Genomic DNA, 9,783 nt, shown 5'->3' with positions numbered 1-9,783 from the left:
CAAGGCAGGCCAGCAGCACGGTTCAATTCCCGTACCAGCCTCCCCGAACAGGCGCTGGAATGTGGCGACTAGGGGCTTTTCACAGTAACTTCATTTGAAGCCTACTTGTGACAATAAGCGATTTTCATTTCATTTCCTATGAACAGAGTAGTCCCGGCTGGGATCTGAAGTGTATTGTGTAAAATTGTTACTTTACAATACGTCAGTTCCTTCATGCCCCTCGTGTGGGCTCCTCTGTGGCCACTAAATGCAGTAAAAAAAGAGTTTTCATTTTAAACTTTTTCAGACCAGATCTAAATTGTTGAAAGAGAACAAACAAACCATCAGTGATGTTTCATCGGTTGCATTCGGAATGGCTCATGGGCTGCATTTTTCAGTTTTATCCAACATGATCAGGAAAACTGAAGATAGATGAAGAGTGGAAAGTTCTGGTAAGTACCTGCTTCATCATTCAAGTCCAGAGGGAGGGTTTGCTGAAAATAAATTGAATATCTAAGTTGGATTTTTCAATGACACCAGTGAGTGTTGAAGTAGTTTTTCCCCCAGAAGGCCATTCTTTCTGCACATTTCTTGGCCTGCAGCATAAAAGTCGCAACCTCGCGTGATGGATGGTAAAGAGCATGACAAGCTGCCGTGTGAGCAACCAATACCATCCACCTGGGCGGCACGGTGGCACAGTGGGCAGCACTGCTGCCTCACAGCTCCAGGGACCCTGGTTCGATTCCCCGCTTGGGTCACTGTCTGTGCGGGGTCTGCACGTTCTCCCCGTGACTGCGTGGGTTTCCTCCGGGCGCTCCGGTTTCCTCCCACAAGTCCAAAGATGTGCAGGTTGGGTGGATCATCCGTGCTAAATTTTCCCTTAGTGTCCAGGGGACAGGGTGAGGGGATTGGGCCTACGGTGCTCTTTCGGAGGGTCGGAGCAGCCTTGGTGGGCCGAATGGCCTCCTTCTGCATGGTGGGGACTCTATGAATGGGGTTCTATGCAATGGGTAATGTTTATCTACGGAAGCTAATCCAAAAGCAAGCACCTCTTTATTATTGCTCGGCAGGTCTTTTATAAGCTTTCAGGCAAATAGAGATATCCATCTTGGAAGGCTCTGAAGATTTGATCATAATCTGAACACGTTACTGCAGGTCCTCTCTGTATAATAGTATGGAATGATGTTGGTCCTGCGCAGGACCTTAGTCTGGGGTTGTCGAGCTGTGGGTACATATGAACCTCCCTTAGAGCTGGGGATTTCCTGTAATTTCCTTATTTTTGTAAGGGTGGGCGTGAAGAATCTGTGCTTGATATCCGAGGAGAAGACGCTGTGGTGGGTCGTTGGTGCCTTTGGTGCTTCTAGAATTGGGGGAGGGGGTGGAAGGAAATGGATGTTGGTGTGCGCCTGACCATGGCACAGAAAATGTACCCTGATTTCTGGTAGTAAATGCGGGCAGGCGTGGTGTGTGCCCCATTTTACCATGTTTTTCCCTCATTCTGTTTCTCCCTCGGCCCCTGGTGAGGCAGCCAGTTGTGTCTGATGATTGTATCAGCCAGTTGAGATGTTGTTCTCCTGTCTCTCTCTCTGTACTCGTGTATATTGAGTCGTTTGTTTATTCCTTGCTTATGACGACGTATTATTTTGTCATTTTGTTGCATTAATCTCTAAAAGATAAAACCTTAACAAGTACACTTTTTTCAAAAAGGTGAGCAAAATAAAAGCAAAATTCTGCAGATGCCGGAAGTCTGAAATAAAAACAAAAAATGCTGAATCAGCTCAGCAGTTCAACGCGGGGCTAAACAGCTGGTGTGGGAGGGAGGGTTTCAGATATCTGGGCCATTGGGATCTCTTCCGGGGCAGGTGGGACCTGTAGAAGAAGGACAGTTTGCATCTAAACTGGAGGGGCATAAATATTCTGGCGGGAGGTTTGCTAGATTCACTCGGGAGGATTTAAACTAGTTTGGCAGGGGGGTGGGAACCAAATCAAAGGTGAATTAACTGAAGGGGAACTAGACAGTAGGGCCAGCAAGACTCAGAGGAAGAGCAGGCAGGGTGTGGTTGCTGATCAAAGAGGGTCTGGTGGACTGAAGTGCGTTTGTTTCAATGCGAGAAATGTAACAGGTAAGGCATAGGAACTTAGAGCTTGGACCTATGATGTTGTCGCCAATACAGAGACTTGGTTAAGGGAAGGACAGGATTGACAGCATAACGTTCCAGGATACAGATGTTTCAGGTGGGATAGAGGGGGATGTAAAAGGGGTGGGGGAGTTGCACCATTGGTTAAGGAGTATACCACAGCTGTACTGCGGGAGGACACCTCAGAGGACTCATACTGCAGGGTAATATCGGTAGAGCTCAGGAATAGGAAGGGTGTATCACAAAATATTGGGGGTTTACTATAGGCCTCCCAACAGCCAGCGGGAGATGGAGGAGCAGATATGCAGGCAGATTTTGGCAAAGTGTAAAAGTAACAGGGTGTTGTGGTGATGATTTTAACTTCCCCTATATCGACAGGGACCCACTTTGTGCTAGGGGCGTGGATGGGGCAGATTTTGTAAGGAGCATCCAGGGAGGGCTTCTTGAAACAGTATGTAGATAATACAATTAGGGAAGGGGCCGTACTGGACCTGATATTGGGGAATGAGCGCAGCCAGGTGGTCGACGTTTCAGTAGGGGAGCAGTTTGGGAATAGTGACCACAATTCAGTAAGCTTTAAGGAACGGATGGATAAAGATAACAGTAGTCCTCAGGTGAAGATGCTAAATTGGGGGAAGGCTAATTACAACAATATTAGGCAGGAACTGAAAACTGTAGATTGGGGGCAGATGTTGAGGGCAAATCACCATCTGGCATGTGGAAGGATTTCAAGTGTAAGTTGATAGGAATTCAGGACCGGCACGTTCCTGTAAGGATAAAGGATAAGTATGGCAAGTTTCGGGAGCCTTGGATAACGAGAGATAGTGGGAGCATAGTCAAGAAGAAAAAGGAGGCATTTGTCAGGGCTAGGAGGCTGAGAACATACGAAGCAAGTGTGGAATACAAGGAAAGTAGAAAGAAACCTAAGCAAGGAGTCAGGAGGGCTAAAAGGGGTCACGAAAAGTCATTGGCCAGCAGGATTAAGAAAATCCCACGTTTTTTTACACATATATAAAGAGCATGAGGGTAGCCAGAGAGAGGGTTGGCCCACTCAAGGACAGGGGAGGAAATCTATGTGGGGAGCCAGAGAAAATGGGCGAGGTATTAAATGAGTACTTTGCAATAGTATTCACCAGAGAGGACTTGGTGGATGTTGAGTCTGGCGAAGGATGTGTAGATAGTCTGTGTCACATTGAGATCGAAAATGAGGAGGTATTGGGGGTCTTAAAAATCATTAAGGTAGACAAGGACCTCAAAGGTAGTAATCTCAGGATTGCTACCAGTGCCACGTGATAGTCAGAGTAGGAATGACAGGATAGCTAGGATGAATACGTGGCTTGAGAGATGGTGCAAGAGGGAGGGTTTCAAATTCCTGGGACATTGGGACCGATTCTGGGGGAGGTGGGACCTGTACAAATCGGACGGTCTGCATCTGGGTGGGACCGGAACCAATGTTCTCGGGGGGGTGTTTGCTAGTGCAGTTGGGGAGGGTTTAAACTAATGTGCCAGGGGGATGGGAACCAATGTAGGAAGTCAGTGGGGACAGAAACAAAAGGCAGGAAGGGAGAGTGTGTAAAGCATAACCAGAGAAAGCAGGGCAGAGAGCAAGGAAGGTCTACATTAAACTGCATTTATTTCAATGCAAGGGGCCTGACGGGCAAAGCGGATGAACTCAGGGCATGGACGGGCACATGGGACTGGGATATTATAGCTATGACTGAAACATGGCTAAGGGAGGGGCAGGACTGGCAGCTCAATGTTCCGGGGTACAGATGCTATAGAAAGGATAGAACAGGAGGCAAGAGAGGAGGGGGAGTGGCGTTTTTGATTAGGGAGAACATCACGGCAGTACTTAGAGGGGATATATCCGAGGGTTCGCCCACTGAGTCTATATGGGTGGAACTGAAAAATAAGAAGGGAGAGATCACCTTGGTAGGACTGTACTACAGGCCCCCAAATAGTCAGCGGGAAATTGAGGAGCAAATATGTAAGGAGATTACAGATAGCTGCAAGAATAATAGGGTGGTAGTAGTAGGGGACTTTAACTTTCCCAACATTGACTGGGACAGCGATAGCATTAGGGGCTTGGATGGAGGGAAATTTGTTGAGTGTATTCAGGAGGAATTTCTCATTCAGTATGTGGATGGACCGACTAGAGAGGGGGCAAAACTTGACCTCGTCTTGGGAAATAAGGAAGGGCAAGTGATAGAAGTGCTAGTGAGGGATCACTTTGGGACAAGTGACCATAATTCCATTAGTTTTAAGATAGCTATGGAGAATGATAGGTCTGGCCCAAGAGTTAAAATTCTTAATTGGGGCAAGGCCAATTTTGATGGTATCAGACAGGAACTTGCAGAGGTAGATTGGGGGAGACTATTGGCAGACAAAGGGACGGCAGGTAAATGGGAGGCTTTTAAAAATGTGTTAACCAGGGTGCAGGGTAAGCACATTCCCTTTAGAGTGAAGGGCAAGGCTGGTAGAAGTAGGGAACCCTGGATGACTCGAGATATTGAGACTCTGGTCAAAAAGAAGAAGGAGGCATATGACGTACATAAGCAACTGGGATCAAGTAGATCCCTTGAAGAGTATAGAGATTGGCGAAATAGAGTTAAGAGGGAAATCAGGAGGGCAAAAAGGGGACATGAAATTGCTTTGGCAAATAATGCAAGGGAGAATCCAAAGAGATTCTACAGATACATAAAGGGGAAAAGAGTAACTAGGGACAGAGTAGGGCCTCTTAAGGATCAACAAGGGCATCTATGTGCAGAGCCACAAGAGTTGGGTGAGATCCTGAATGAATATTTCTCATCGGTATTCACGGTGGAGAAAGGCATGGATGTTAGGAAACTAAGGGAAATAAATAGTGATGTCTTGAGAAGTGTGCATATTACAGAGGAGGAGGTGCTGGAAGTCTTAAAGCGCATCAAGGTAGATAAATCCCCGGGACCTGATGAAATGTATCCCAGGATGTTGTGGGAGGCTAGGGAGGAAATTGCGGGTCCCCTAACCGAGATATTTGAATCATCGGCAGCCACAGGTGAGGTGCCTGAAGATTGGAGAGTGGCGAATGTTGTGCCCTTGTTTAAGAAGGGCAGCAGGGAAAAGCCTGGGAACTACAGACCGGTGAGCCTAACGTCTGTAGTAGGTAAGTTGCTAGAAGGTATTCTGAGAGACAGGATCTACAAGCATTTAGAGAGGCAAGGACTGATTCGGGGCAGTCAGCATGGCTTTGTGCATGGAAAATCATGTCTCACAAATTTGATTGAGTTTTTTGAGGGAGTGACCAAGAAGGTAGATGAGGGCAGTGCAGTAGACGTTGTCTACATGGACTTTAGCAAAGCCTTTGACAAGGTACCACATGGTAGGTTGTTGCAGAAGGTTAAAGCTCACGGGATCCAGGGTGAGGTTGCCAATTGGATTCAAAATTGGCTGGACGACAGAAGACAGAGGGTGGTTGTAGAGGGTTGTTTTTCAAACTGGAGGCCTGTGACCAGTGGTGTGCCTCAGGGATCGGTGCTGGGTCCACTGTTATTTGTGATTTATATTAATGATTTGGATGAGAATTTAGGAGGCATGGTCAGTAAGTTTGCAGATGACACCAAGATTGGTGGCACAGTGGATAGTGAAGAAGGTTATCTAGGATTGCAACGGGATCTTGATCAATTAGGCCAGTGGGCCGACGAATGGCAGATGGAGTTTAATTTAGATAAATGTGAGGTGATGCATTTTGGCAGATCGAATCAGGCCAGGACCTACTCAGTTAATGGTATGGCGTTGGGGAGAGTTATAGAACAAAGAGATCTAGGAGTACAGGTTCATAGCTCCTTGAAGGTGGAGTCGCAGGTGGACAGGGTGGTGAAGAAGGCATTCGGCATGCTTGGTTTCATTGGTCAGAACATTGAATATAGGAGTTGGGACGTCTTGTTGAAGTTGTATAAGACATTGGTACGGCCACACTTGGAATACTGTGTGCAGTTCTGGTCACCCTATTATAGGAAGGATATTATTAAACTGGAAAGAGTGCAGAAAAGATTTACTAGGATGTTGCCGGGACTTGATGGTTTGAGTTATAAGGAGAGGCTGGATAGACTGGGACTTTTTTCCCTGGAGCGTAGGAGGCTTAGGGGTGATCTTATAGAGGTCTATAAAATAATGAGGGGCATAGATAAGGTAGATAGTCAACATCTTTTCCCAAAGGTAGGGGAGTCTAAAACTAGAGGGCATAGGTTTAAGGTGAGAGGGGAGAGATTCAGAAGGGCCCAGAGGGGCAATTTCTTCACTCAGAGGGTAGTGAGTGTCTGGAATGGGCTGCCAGAGGTAGTAGTAGAGGCGGGTACAATTGTGTCTTTCAAAAAGCATTTAGATGGTTACATGGGTAAGATGGGTATAGGGGGTTATGGGCCAAGTGCGGGCAACTGGGACTAGCTTAATGGTAAAAACTGGGCGGCATGGACTGGTTGGGCCGAAAGGGCCTGTTTCCATGCTGTAAACTTCTATGATTCTATGATTCTAAGTCTCCAGGGCCTGATGGGATATACTCCAGAATACTGAATGAAATGAAAATGAAATGAATGAATGAATGAAAATGAAAATGAAAATCGCTTATTGTCACAAGTAGGCTTCAAATGAAGTTACTGTGAAAAGCCCCTAGTCGCCACATTCTGGCGCCTGTTCGGGGAGGCTGGTACGGGAATTGAACCGTGCTGCTGGCCTGCCTTGGTCTGCTTTCAAAGCCAGCGATTTAGCCCTGTGCTGAGAGAGGCAAGGGAAGAAATTGCTGGGGCCTTGAGAAAAATCTTTGTATCCTCACTGGCTACAGGGGACTGGAGAATAGCCAATGTTGTTCCTTTGTTTAAGAAGGGTAGTAAGGATACCAGGAAATTACTGGCCGGTGAGCATTACGTCAGTGGTAGGGAAATTATTGGAGAGGATTCTTCGAGACAGGATATACTTCCACTTGGAAATAAGTGGACATATTAGTGAGAGGCAACATGGTTTTGCGAAGGGGAGGCCGTGTCTCACTAACTTGATCGAGGTTTTCGAGGAAGGGACGAAGATGATTGATGAGGGTAGGGCAGTGGATGTTGTCTACATGGACTTCAGTAAGGTCTTTGACAAGGTCCCTCATGGCAGACTGGTACAGAAGGTGAAGCCATACGGGATCAGAGATGAGCTGGCATGATGGATACAGAACTGGCTCGTTCATCGAAGACAGAGGGTAACAGTGGAAGGGTGCATTTCTGAATGGAGGGCTGTGACTAGTGGTGTCCCTCAGGGATCAGTGCTGAGACCCTTTCTGTTTGTAATGTATATAAATGATTTGGAGGAAAATGTAACTGGTTTGATTAGTATGTTTGCAGATGACACAAAGATTGTGGAATTGTGGACAGCAATGAGGACTGTCAGAGGATACAGCAGGATATAGATTGGGTGGAGACTTGGGCGGAGAGATGGCAGATGGAGTTTAATCCAGACAAATGTGAGGTAATACATTTTGAAAGGTCTAATACAGATGAGAAATATACAGTAAATGGCAGAACCCTTAAGAATATTGATAGGCAGAGGGATCTGGGTGTATAGGTACTCAGGTCACTGAAAGTGGCAACACAGGTCGAGAAGATAGTAAAGAAGGCAAACCTCATGCTTGCCTTCATCGACCGGGGCATTGAGTTTAAAAATTGGCAAGTCATGTTGCAGCCTCATAGAACCTTAATTAGGCTGCACTTGGAATATAGTGTTCAATTCTGGTCACTACACTACCAGAAAGATGTGGAGGCTTTGGAGAGGATACAGAAAAGATTTATCAGGATGTTGCCTGGTATGGAGGGCATTAGCTATGAGGAGAGGTTGGAGAAACTTGGTTTGCTCTCACTGGAACGTCGGAGGTTGAGGGGCGATCCGATAGAAGTCTACAAGATTCTGAGGGGCATAGACAGAGTGGATAGTCAGAAGCTTTTTTCCCAGGGCGGAAGAGCCAATTAGGTTTAAGGTGCGAGCGGCTAGGTTTAGAGGAGATGTACGAGGCACATTCTTTACACAAAGGGTGGTGGGAGCCTGGAACTCGGTACCGGGGGAGGTGGTGGGAGCAGGAACAATAGTGACGTTTAAGGGGCATCTTGACAAATAAATGGATGGGAATCGAGGGATACGGACCCCGGAAAGGTTGGGGGTTTTAGTTCAGACGGGCAGCATGGTCGGTGCAGGCTTGGAGGGCCGAAGGGCCTGTTCCCGTGCTGTACTTTTCTTTGTTCTGGCAACACCGTGTGCTGGGAGAAACAGAGTTAACCTTCCGAGTCTGTATGTGCTGAAGAAGAGTGATTTGGGGCTCGAAACCTTAACTCTGTTCCTCACTCCACGCGTGCTGCCAGACCTGCTGAGTTTCCGCAGTGTTTCTGTGTTTTGAATGTGTTTCGAGGTGCCTGCGCATGACGCACACCAAAAGGGAAGAAGTTCAGGCCGAAGACGGGACTGGGAGGAGTGCAACAGCAAATCCCTGTTCATTATTTTGCTCTGTTTGTGAATCTGCCTCCACTTCATCTGATGCAGGAGCAGCGCCCCGAGAGGTTATGATTTCAAAATAAACCTGTTGGACTTTAGCCTGGTGTGGTGAGACTTCTTACTGCATCTCCACATCATTATTTTGACAGGGGGGGGGGGGGGGGGACCAGTTTTATTCCCGCGGGGTTGAAACCAGCGAGAGAGCGGAATTTTACGCTCCTGACGTCCCTTTTTGTTTGTTTCGTTTTGCACCAGTTTGGCTAATTTTAGCGACGAGTGAACCCTCCCAAAGCCGGTTTGCCCATTCCCCTCTTTAGAGGGTGGCGGCAGGACCTGGCCGCTTGCTGTGCACCGAGATAGCTGCTCAGAGGGGCTGGCAATCTTCACTATGGCCCAGCGGGCTGGCACCGCGGCCGGCGGCTGTCGCGGACGGGAATTGGATCTGAATGAAGTTGCCCCCAACACGGATGTGGGTTTTTTTTCTTCAGCAAACTGCATTGGCCTCTGAGCCTGATGTCTGTGGAAAGGACGTAACATCCTCCCGGGTTGGCGGCGTTTAACTGGAGAGCTATTTTTAAAGGAGCAAAGGCTCCTACTTCCTAGGCTTTTGTTTTGGCCGATGGAAATACCGATAAGGTTTCTTATTCCCCCCCACCCCCCATAATCATCCGAGCCCAGTGCGCTCCACAGCGGCCGAGCATCAAGAGCTGCGTTTGAAACTGACCAGGTAACACACAGCGTTACAATTTTACAACAATGTTACAATGACTTCCTCCAGTCAATCCACAGTGCTCGCAGCCCGGGACACAGATAGGAGCTTGACAGTGGGACACCTAGCACTGTTTAAAACTTTCTCAGGAAGAAAACCCCACACCAGCTCCTCGGGCTTTGATGTTGACCTGGTTGTTTCAAAAGGCAGCCAGTTTTGGATCGACTTGTGCAATGGGGGTGGGGGGGAAGCAACGTGGCTATTTTACGTTGTGCAATTTTGTGTGTGTGGGTCTTTATATTAGAAGCTCAAATTCCTCTTTCAAGGACCAATACACATTTTTTTTCTCTCACAACACCCAACATTACTAACCGAATTGAGGGAAACCATGATTTTGAACAAGGATGTGATACCATGGGTGACTTGTTAATTATTACAGAAATTAACACTCTCTTTTAC

The 9,783-nt window shown here is 47.3% G+C and overlaps 1 protein-coding gene across 2 annotated transcripts in view; it reads left to right on the top strand.

Annotated features, from left to right (window-relative positions):
• The first annotated feature begins 8,611 nt into the window (after nucleotides 1-8,611).
• Nucleotides 8,612-9,783, top strand: part of ydjc (YdjC chitooligosaccharide deacetylase homolog) — a 118,392-nt gene continuing 117,220 nt past the window's right edge. Inside the window, exon 1 of one of the 2 annotated variants that reach the window (XM_072475046.1) lies at nucleotides 8,612-8,723. The gene's annotated coding sequence lies outside the window, so the exon portion shown is untranslated. Of the gene's footprint in view, nucleotides 8,724-8,806; nucleotides 9,343-9,783 lie in introns of those variants that run through there. The other variant, XM_072474883.1, reaches the window with a different exon arrangement.

This window comes from Scyliorhinus torazame, chromosome 1 (assembly GCF_047496885.1).
Source record: "Scyliorhinus torazame isolate Kashiwa2021f chromosome 1, sScyTor2.1, whole genome shotgun sequence".
Taxonomy (NCBI): Eukaryota; Metazoa; Chordata; class Chondrichthyes; order Carcharhiniformes; family Scyliorhinidae; genus Scyliorhinus; species Scyliorhinus torazame.
This window is presented reverse-complemented; position numbering and strand designations above follow the sequence as displayed.